This window comes from Malania oleifera, chromosome 12 (assembly GCF_029873635.1).
Source record: "Malania oleifera isolate guangnan ecotype guangnan chromosome 12, ASM2987363v1, whole genome shotgun sequence".
In the NCBI taxonomy this organism is placed as follows: domain Eukaryota; kingdom Viridiplantae; phylum Streptophyta; class Magnoliopsida; order Santalales; family Ximeniaceae; genus Malania; species Malania oleifera.
Window position 1 is genome coordinate 49,211,151 of NC_080428.1, and position 11,275 is coordinate 49,222,425.

An 11,275-nucleotide genomic window follows, 5' to 3' on the forward strand; every position below is an offset into this window, starting at 1 on the left:
TTGATGAGAAAGTTTAGGGAGAGATATCATTTGGTGATCTCTCTAAAGTTCCAATTCGAGGAAGGGGAAATTTCCTAATCAAGAGGAAAGATGGAGACCATGCTTTTTATCTCCAATGTGTACTATGTGCCTGCCATGAAGACTAATATACTTAGTCTTGGACAACTTGTGGAGAAAGGCTACCGAATTAGTCTTAAAGATAAGCATATGGTGATAACAGATGCTCGAGGTAAGCTCGTTACTCGAGTACCAATGGCAAAGAATGGAATGTTTATGCTCGCCATTCAACATGATACACCAAGGTGTTTGAGCACTATCATCAAAGACAAAGACTAGACATGGCATCGCAGGTACAGACATCTGAATTTTGAAAGTTTGAAACAGTTAGGAAGCAAGAAGATGGTGAAAGGCTTACCCAACATCCACTACCCAAATGTGATATGTGAAAAGTGTGTTCTGAGCAACCAACACAGAAATAACTTTGGAAAGCAAGCCGACTGGAGATCTATTATGCCACTCCAACTAGTTCACACAAATGTGTGTGGTCTATTAAGGCCGTTTTCAAATGGACAAAACTGATACTTCCTCACCTTCATTGACGATTACAGTAAGAAGACTTGAGTCTACTTCCTGAAAAGGAAGTCAGAGGTGTTCGACAAGTTCAAAGAGTTCAAATCCCTTGTGGAGAAACAGAGTGGCTATCACATCAAGTCACTTCGATCAAACCAAGGAGGAGAGTATAAGGACGAAGCTTTCCTATAATTCCTTAGGCAACAAGGGATTCAAAAGCAGTTCACACCAACCTACACTCCCCAGTTGAACAGTGTAGCTAAAAGGAAGAACCACACAATCCTTAACATGGCCAGGAGTAGGTTAAAGGATAAGAATATATCCAAGAGTTTTTGGGTAGAAGCAGTATCATGTGCAATTTATCTTATTAATAAGTATTCTACGAAGAGTCTTGATACAAAGACGCCACATGAAGCCTGAAATACTCACAAGCCGAGTGTGAGTCATCTTAGAGTGTTTGGCTCCATAGCCTATGCCAAGATCCTAGAGGCAAAAAGGACAAATTTGGAAGATAAATGAGAGAAATATATTCTTGTTAGATGTGATGACAGCACCATGGGATATCAACTATACAATCCTATCAACAAGAAAGTTATTCACAGTAGGTATGTCATTTTTGAAGAAAATGAATCCTGAAAGTGGGATTAGGTTGAATCTTCCAAAGATACAAAATTGACACTTAAAGGATAAGAACCTACACAGATAAGAGAAGTGGCTATCGAGTCACAAGTTCTCGAGTTGTAAACACCTCCACATGGTTCACCACATAAGAATGAATCTCCATTACCAATTGAGCATGAAATCTCAGACATGAGGCCTAGAGGAGTTTATAGTCTAGCTTATCTATATAAAACTATAGAACCAATAGAAGAGTATGTTACACTATTTTGCCTATTGTTGACCAGTGACCCGGTTAGCTTTAAGGAGGCTAACAAAAAAGACAAATGGAGAAAAGCGATGGATAGAGAGATTCAAGACTTGAAAGTTGAAAAATTTCCCAAAGGGCTGCAAAACTATTGGTGTGAAATGGGTTTATAAGACCAAGAAGAACGCTCAAGGAGAAGTTTAGAGATACAAAGCAAGACTTGTCGCCAAGGGCTACAAGTAGAAAATAGGGATTGATTACAGAGAAATCTTTGCCTTAGTTGCCAGGCTTGAAACCATCAGATTACTAATTTCACTATCAGTACAAAATGGATGGAAGATTTACCAAGTGGATGTGAAATCAGCATTTCTGAACGATTTTTTAGAAAAAGAGATCTATATCGATCAACCACCTGGGTATGTGAAGAAGGAAAAAGAAGATACAGTGTACAAGCTGAGGAAAGCACTCTATGGTTTGAAGTAGGCACCTCGTGTGTGAAACATGAGGATTGATGACTATTTCTAGAAGAATGAATTTTAGAAGTGTCACTATGAGCATGCGCTATACATGAAGATAGAGACAGACGGAAGTATGCAGATAGCCTACCTATATGTTGATGATCTGATCTTCACTGGCAACAATCCAGAGATGTTTGCCGCTTTCAAAAGGAGCATGGTCAAAGAGTTCGAAATGATAGATATTGGCCAGATGGCTCATTTCCTTGGCATAGAATCGTGCAAAGCGAGAAAGGAATCTTCATCTCCTAAAGCCACTATGCAAAAGAAGTACTGAAGAAGTTTGGGATGGAAAAATGTAATCCTGTGAAAACTCTAGTTGAATTAGGATTGGAGTTAAGAAAGAATGAGTAAGGAGATGTTAACCCCACATATTTCAAGAGTCTGGTTGGAAGTTTGAGGTATTTGACGTGCACGAAACTAGACATACTCTATGGAGTTGCACTTATCAGCAGGTACATGGAGATTCCTTACCAATCCCACCTAAATGTAGCGAAAATGATACTCCGTTATGTTAAGGGTATCATCACTGATGGTATGTTTTGTTCATCAAGAGGTGATTGCAAACTTATTGGTTATTCAGATAGCAATTGAGGAAGAGATCTTGATGAAAGAAAAAGTACGACTGGATTCATATTCGTCATGGGAGATACATCATTTACATGGTCATCGAAGAAACAAACCCATTGTAACGCTGTCATCATATGAAACTGAGTATGTTGCTGCCAGTTTAACTATTTGTCATGGTATATGGATCAATAATGTATTGAAGTATCTGGGATTTCTTCAAAATGACCCCATAGAAGTCTACATCAACAATCAATCAGCGATTGCACTTGCGAAGAATCGAGTTTACCATGAAATAAGTAAACATATTGATACTCGGTATCATTTTATTAGGGAGCATGTCAAGAAGAAAGAAGTGGAGCTGATATCTTGTAGAACATATGATCAAATTGTTGATATTTTCACAAAACCACTCAAGCATGATATTTTTATAAGACTGAAGACAATGCTTGGAATGAAAAAACCAAAAGAGTCAAATTTAAGGGGCAATGTTGAAGATTAAACTTGAATAGTGGGACGGTGGCAGCAAAACTTGGTCGGTAGTTGCTCCACCAAATATTGTTGAATTTTTTGAACTGCAGGTAACCTACTCCACCAACCAGCCAATTTCGTTAAAATTAATATCAACCTACCATTCATCCTTACTATAAATAGATGTGTGTGTGTGTGTAATGTAATGTGTGGTGTAGAGAGAGATATTAACCAGTGAGAATAAGTGTTTGTGTATTTTGAATTCTTCTATAATTTTTCATATTGAAATCAATTGAATATTTATTGTGCAAATTAAGTGTAATTCTCACTGAGATTCAATCACAACCAGTGATTGAGTAAGTCCTCTCCACTCATCATTATTAGCTAAAATCATAGGATTTACTTTTTTTTTTTCTCTGATAAAATCATACAAAATTTTGATTATTATTTTAATTTAAGAATATTCATGTAAATAATTCTATTACTAAATAATGTTTTGAAAAAATTACTTCCATTGAAAACACTTTTAAAAGAATTTTAACAAATTAAAAAAAATATATATATATATATATATATATATATAACTTTTTTAAGAAAATTCCTTGAAGTGTAAGTTGATATTATTTATATAAATATTTATTTAGAGGAATAATTTTTTGATTTCAAAAGCTCCTAGAGTTTTTACCAATAGATTATCTTCAAAAAGTAAAACAAGAGATATTTTTAAAGCGATATAACAATTACATTAACTATATAACCCGAAGAGTATACAAATATCGATTAACAAGCCAAACACACCAAACAATCCCAATTAATTAGTCATGTATAAGTTCACAAGTAATTTGTAGCAATAAACAAAGGATTAGAGGTTGGGTTCCAAACTTTGCTTCTTTTCTTATCATTAATTGTCTTAGCTTACAACGGAAATTTGTGCAGAGTTCATTGTAGAAGCTGTGTTTGGCGAGCTACAAAACCTTCATACACAAATGGCAGTACCCTTCCAAAAATATGTTCTAGTCATTTACTCACCACTGTAATGACAATTCATATTATGGATTCAATAGACAGATGTTCTACAAATAAAACATAAAAAGGATAAATTATATTGCAAGTTCTCGAACTCTCATTAAATTGTTATACATAAAATTCTAATTATAATGACATGATAAGTTTAATATTCAAGTTTCTTTTAAGTACCTATTAAAAATCCCTATATACTAATCAAGAGAATAGAAAAACAGGACAACATCAAAATTACCAGTCCAAACCTAAAGCCTTGAGGAGCCAAAGAAAGAAGTACTGGCATCAGCCGTGTGGCCCTGCATGGCAACATGATTTGACGTCGTCGCATACGCCAAAGGAAACGTATACCCGGCCCCCAGGGCTGAGCTCAGTTGGCAGAGCGGACTTTGGGCGTTTCCTTTCATGAGGTGAGCCTAATCCTGGCATCCCGGGTTCGAGTTTGCTGCTGAGTACCTGAAATTTACATCTCTGTGGTGTGTGGGGCCGCACTGCAGGGCGTGGGATTAGTCACTGGCTGGTGCGACGGACCGTAAAACGGACATCGTTGACGGTAGGTGGACACCCGGGGCGAATCCAAAAAAAAAAGAAACGTATACCCGATGTCTCCCTCCACCACCGCCGCCGCCCTCGCCTCCACGTTCATCTTTAACTCCTTCATCGACGCCTGGAACTGCTCTAGCTCCTCCAAATCCATTCCCTCAATAGGCCCGTCCCACCAGAACTCTCCGCCGCTGCTGCTGGTGCCGCCGCCGTTGCCGTAAGATGCCGCTATTTTCGACTCCTCGATAATGGCCGCTTGCTTCCTGTCCTCCCCCAACTCCCTCAACGCCTCCGCGTAGCTCTGGTTGTACTCTGAGGTCGGAAGTTGGACAGCGGCGGCCGGCTCCGATGACGAATCCTCACTGGTGAGGTAGTGGTTGACCGCGGCATCGACGCTGGGGTGTCCGAAGGAGAAGAACTTGTTTCCCGGTGTCATGACGATGACGGCGATCTCAGCGCCGCAGAGAAGGTGCAGAGTTCACCGGCTTTCTTGAAGAGACCGGCGCGGCGTTTGGAGGAGGAGACTTGGAGGTTACTCTTTTCGTTGATTTTCTCTATGGGAATCGTCTAACGGCCGACACTTTGCTTCTTGGGCGTTGTAACCATGGTGATTAGCGTATGGAAACTGGTTGAAAATTAAACCTCTCTCTCTACACACACACACACACATATATATATATATATACACACACAAACACACACAAAAAATTAGTTGATTTTTGAATTAATTAAAAGGAAGAGTTTTAGAGTGGAATATGGTAAGAAGATCAGCGATGCCAAAATATCCTGTTAAGATCATTAATGGAAATGTCTGTAAATATTGCGAGGGGAGAGGTGAGTTGGAGAAATTAATTTTTTTTCCAACCGGAAGTAGTTTGATTTATAAACTCAACTTTAATTAATTATTTAATTGTAACATATTTGAATTGCAAACTACTTAAGAAATAGTCTTTCGTTCATATAATATTTCATATATATATATACACGCTTGTGCGCGCACCTAGAGTTTCCTTATGGTTGATTTTTGAATTAATTAAATGAAAGAGTTTTGGAGTAGAATACGCTAAGAAAATTGGGTGATGCATAAATATATTGTTAAAATCATTAATGAAAATGTCTGTTAATATTGCAGGGAGAGGTCGGTTGGTGAAATTATTTTTTTTTCCAATTGAAAATAGTTTGATCTATAAACTTAACCTTAATTAATTATTTAATTGTGACACATTTGAACTGCAAACTATTAGGAAACAACCTTCCATTCATATCATATTTTTTATACGTGTGTGTGTATATATAATATAGAGAATGTAATATTTTTTCATGGCAAATGAAGAAAACCATGCAAAGTATGTTGAGTACTAATATCACTTGCATTAATAAAAAGGAAGAGTTTTGGCGTGGAATATGGTAAGAAAATTGGGCGATGCTGAAATATCCCGTTAAAGGTCATTAATGGAAATGTTTGTAAATATTGTGGGGAAAGGTTAGTTGGAGATTTTTTTTTTTTTTTCTAACTGAATGTAGTTTGATCTATAAACTCAACCTTAATTAATTATTTAAGTGTGGCATTTTTGAACTCTAAATGATAGGTAGTCTTAGGCCTTCTCAACCCCAAAAACTAGTTCATGAGGTGACACTTTCTTTCACAGTTAATAACTGACCACCAGCCACTTCTACAACCGACGTGGGATAATCCCAACAATCTCCCCCTCATACATTGGACACCAAATCAGCGGCACTACGCACCCGGCATTCCGAGGAGAATGTTGAATCATGACTCTGATTTCAGTGATAGGTAGTCTTACTGCTTCTCAACCCCAAAAGTTAGCTCATGGGATGAGACTTTTCCTTTGACCACCAGTCCCTTCCACAATCGATGTGGAATAACCCCAACACAAACTACTTAGAAAACAACCTACTCTTCATATCATATTTTATATATATATATATATATATATATATATATATATATATATATATATATATATATATATATATACATGTGTGTGCACATGTATATAAATATAGTTGTTACTTAAGAGCCAATCTCTCTCATAAAATTTTATTTTTATTTTTAGAATGAAACTTTTATTTTTTCATGGCATATGAAGAAAACCTTGTATTATTATTATTATTATTATTATTATATCTGTGTGCCTGGCAAATTAAGCTTCACTCCACTTTTTAAAATTTTTGGAGAAATATTGATTTATGAAATCAACTAGTTAAATAATTAGAAACCAAAAACCTTTCTAGAGATGACAAAAAATTATCTGGCCACACTGCCCTCCTGCCTTTTCAATCATAACACAATTTAAATCAAATCTCTTTCTTTTCTTCTATGAAAAATCAGCTTCAGCTTAACAACAGCAACAGCAACAGAATTATATCTGGTGCAGCAACAGTTTAACAGAATAATAACCAAATTGATTCTTCATCCGTATAGTAGCAACGGCAAACTAATTTTGTTTTTTTTGTTAGTTAATTAGTTTTCTTTATTCAGCTTCATTCGTTAAGCTAAATGTATATATACATTCTTTTGTACTGTTATTTTAATTCAATTGAATGAAATCAGTTTTCCTCATCAAGAGTCATTTCTTATATGGTATCAAAGCATCTTGTTCTTCATTGTTCTCCTTTTTCGAGTTCTTCTTCTTCAGTTACTGTGTTCTACAAGCTTCTTCAATGGTGGAAACAGCAGCCAATACTTCCAACACAGAGGCTTCATCTTCTTTGCAAGATTCATATAATATTGGTGATCCTCTGTTCTTGCATCCTAGCGAAAATCCTGGAGCAATTCTTACTTCTCAGCCATTGATTGGGGAAGAAAATTATCCTACCTGGGCAAGATCAGTAAAGAAATCTCTAATTGCCAAAAACAAGTTAGGATTTATTGATGGATCATTAACCATTTCTTCACCATTGGTGAATTCTCCAAATGCTATTCAAGCATGGGTTCGTGCTGATAATATGGTAAGTACATGGATCATTAATTCTATTTCACCAAAGCTTCAAGGTAGTATTATATATAGAGATACTGCTTTAGAAATCTGGATTGATCTTCGAGACACTTTCAGTCAAGGAAATGGGACCAAGATCTTCAATATTTAGAAGCAGATTGCTGAGATTCATCAAGGAGAGATGTCACTCACTGAATATTTCACTCAGCTCAAGATTTTGTGGGATCAATTGCAGAATTTGAACCCATTTCCTCAGTGTACTTGTGGTCAGTGTGTGTGTGGAATTAATCAAAACTTACAAAATCTTCAAGCTAAGGAGTCCACTATGAAATTTCTCATGGGAGTGAATGATATTTTTTCTCAAGTAAGAACTCAAATTTTATTATTGGATCCTTTGCCTTCTATTAATAAGGTGCATTCTTTGTTTATTCAAGAAGAAATGCAGAGGTCTGTACATAATGTTGTTAGAGTTGAATCTATTGCTCTGGCAATCAAAAATTTCGGAACCAATTTTAAAGGCAAAGAAAGGCCCTTATGCACTCACTGTGGAAAGTTAGGTCATACCATCGACAAATGCTATAAGCTGCATGGTTTTCCACCAGGTTTCAAGTTCCAGAACAACAAATATGCCACTGCTCATCAAGTTTCATCTAATATTGACTTCGTTCAAAGGAATAATTCTGTTGGATTTAATGATTCTGCTTCATCTCAATCTGTTTCTCAAGCTCCAGCTTTCACTCATGATTAATATCAACAACTTTTGACACTAATTGGTTCTTGTTCTTCTTCACAATTGCCTAAAAATTCAGAACTCCATGCTGCTAATGTTGTGACTGGTCCATCAAATGTTGTTGCAGGTAATTGCAAGCATTCTGTTCTTTTTGCAAAAGCTGTTAACAGAAAAGCATATGATCTTCATACATGAGTTATTGACACCGGTGCAAATGATCATATAGTGTGTTCCATTCAGTTATTAACTTCTTATACTGAGGTCTCACATACTACGGTGAAGATGCCTAATGGAGAAGCAGCTATGTTACACATATTGGCAACATTCAACTTTCTTCCCACATAATTCTTCACAGTGTTCTTTGTGTACCTTCTTTTGATTTTAATCTTTTATCAATTAGTGCATTAACCAAATCTCAATCCATATGTTTTGTTTTTCTGTCACAATTCTGTTTTCTATAGGACCTTACATGTTGGAACACGATTGGAATGGGCAAAATACATGATGGTTTGTACTTACTACAAGCTTCGAGTCTTTCTCAAGCCACTGCATTTTTTCCTAAGCAGAATCTTAAGGCTTTCTCTACTGCTTGTTCTTCTTCTCTTTCTTCGAATGTATTTTCACTTTGGCATTCAAGACTTAGACATCCTTCTGATGTAAAAATTCATTCTTTGAGCAGTGTTTTACCTTTTCTTAAGAACTGTTGTAATAAAACTTGTACTGTGTGTCCTTTGGCAAAACAGAAGAGAATTCCTTTTCCTTTCAATAACAATAAATGTGCTTATCCTTTTGATCTTATTTATATGGATGTTTGGGGTCCTTTTTCTGTTTCAACCTCTAATGGTCACAGATATTTTCTTACTATTGTTGATGATGCTTCTAGAGCAACTTGGGTTTTCTTACTCAAAAATAAATCTGAAGTCAGATCACTCATTGAATCTTTCTATCACATGATTCTTACTCAATTTGATACTAAGATCAAATCCATCAGAACAGATAATGCCCTAGAATTTTGTTTTAATAATTTTTACAGCTCCAAAGGAATTATTCATCAACTGAGTTGTGCTTACACTCCACAACAAAATTCAATTGTAGAAAGAAAGCATCAACACATACTTGCTATTGCTAGAGCATTACAAATTCAGTCCAATGTTCCTCTTTCTTTTTGGGGTGATTGTGTCCTCACTGCAGTCTATTTAATAAATAGACTTCCATCTCCTTTTTTAAATCATAAAACACCCTTTGAACTTCTATTTCACAAACCTCCTTCTTATTCACATCTTAGGATTTTCGGTTGTTTGTGTTATGCTACCAATCTCAGTCCTCATAAACATAAATTTACTCCTAGAGCTAGAAAGTGTGTTTTCCTAGGATATCCCTTCAATGTCGAGGGTTATAAACTCTTTGATCTTGATTCTCATACATTCTTTTTATCTATGGATGTTGTCTGTCATGAGTCAAGTTTTCCATTTGCTTCAAATGATTCTTTTACATGTGATAATCTCATTCCTTTACCTATTTTTCCTTCCATTCCCTATTCTGAATCTCCAGTTGTTTCTTCTCCTCTTTTACCTCTTTTTAATGACACCATTGTTCCCATTCATCAGGACCTTGATGATAATATTCATGATTTTCCTGATATACATGGTGTTTCTAATACATCTAACCAGCCTATTGTTCTTAGAAGATCTACCAGGCATTCTAAACCACCATCTTATCTTGAGACTTATCATTGTAATCAAGCTCAATCAGCTTCTACTTCAAAATCTTTCTTACATGATTCATGTACTTCTCATCCCATTCAGTCTTATTTGTCTTACAATAATTTGTCTCCTTCATATAAATTTTTTTGTTGTGCCATCTCTTCCATTTCTAAACCTATCTTTTATCATCAAGCTGCTGGTAATCCTAAGTGGCAGGCAGCCATGGATGCTGAGATTTCAGCTTTGGAAGCTAATAATACTTGGACCATAACTTCTTTGCCACCAGGTAAGAAGCCCATTGGTTGTAAATGGGTATATAAAGTGAAATACAATTCAGATGGTTCAGTTGAGAGGTACAAAGCCAGGCTGGTTGCCAAGGGTTTTAACCAAAATGAGGGACTCGATTATCTTGACACTTTCTCCCCAATTGCGAAGATGGTATTTGTCAAAACTCTACTTGCTGTGGCTGCTATGAAAGGCTGGTTTCTTATCCAACTTGATGTCAACAATGCATTCCTTCATGGAGATTTGAATGAAGAAGTTTATATGTCTTTTCCACTAGGGTTTCACAGCAAGGCAGAGCAATATCAGATTGTTCACAGCCAGGGGGAGCAGGTTGTTCACAGCCAGGGGGAGCAGCAAACTCACTTGGTTTGTATGCTCAATAAATCACTCTATGGGCTTAAACAGGCTTCTAGAATGTGGTTTTCTAAGTTTTCAAATGCCTTAATTGATCTTGGCTTTGTTCAATCCAAGGCTGATTATTCTTTATTCACTAGGCAACAAGGAGATTCATTTATTGTGTTGCTAGTGTATGTTGATGACGTTCTCATAGCAAGCAATGATCAAAAGGGAGTTGAAGATTTTAAAATACTGTTAGATCAGAAGTTCAAGTTGAAAGATTTAGGGAGTTTGCGATATTTTCTTGGTTTTGAGGTAGCAAGAACAGCTAAGGGCATTTTCTTATGTCAAAGGAAGTATGCTCTAGAAATTTTGGAAGATGTTGGCTTACTAGGATGCAAACCCGCAAAAGTTCCTATGGATCCTACTTTAAAACTTAGCAAACATGAAGGTGATGTGCTGAATGATCCAAATCAATATAGAAGATTGGTTGGCAGATTGTTATACTTAACTATTACTAGGCCTGACATTACATTTTCTGTTCATAAGCTCAGTCAGTTCATGGCACAACCTAGAAAGCCTCATTATGCAGCTGCTCTTAAGGTACTTCATTACATAAAAAATGAACCAGGGAAAGGAGTATTTTTTTTCTGCAAAATCAAAACTACATGTCAAAGGATTCAGTGATGCAGATTGGACATCATGCTCAG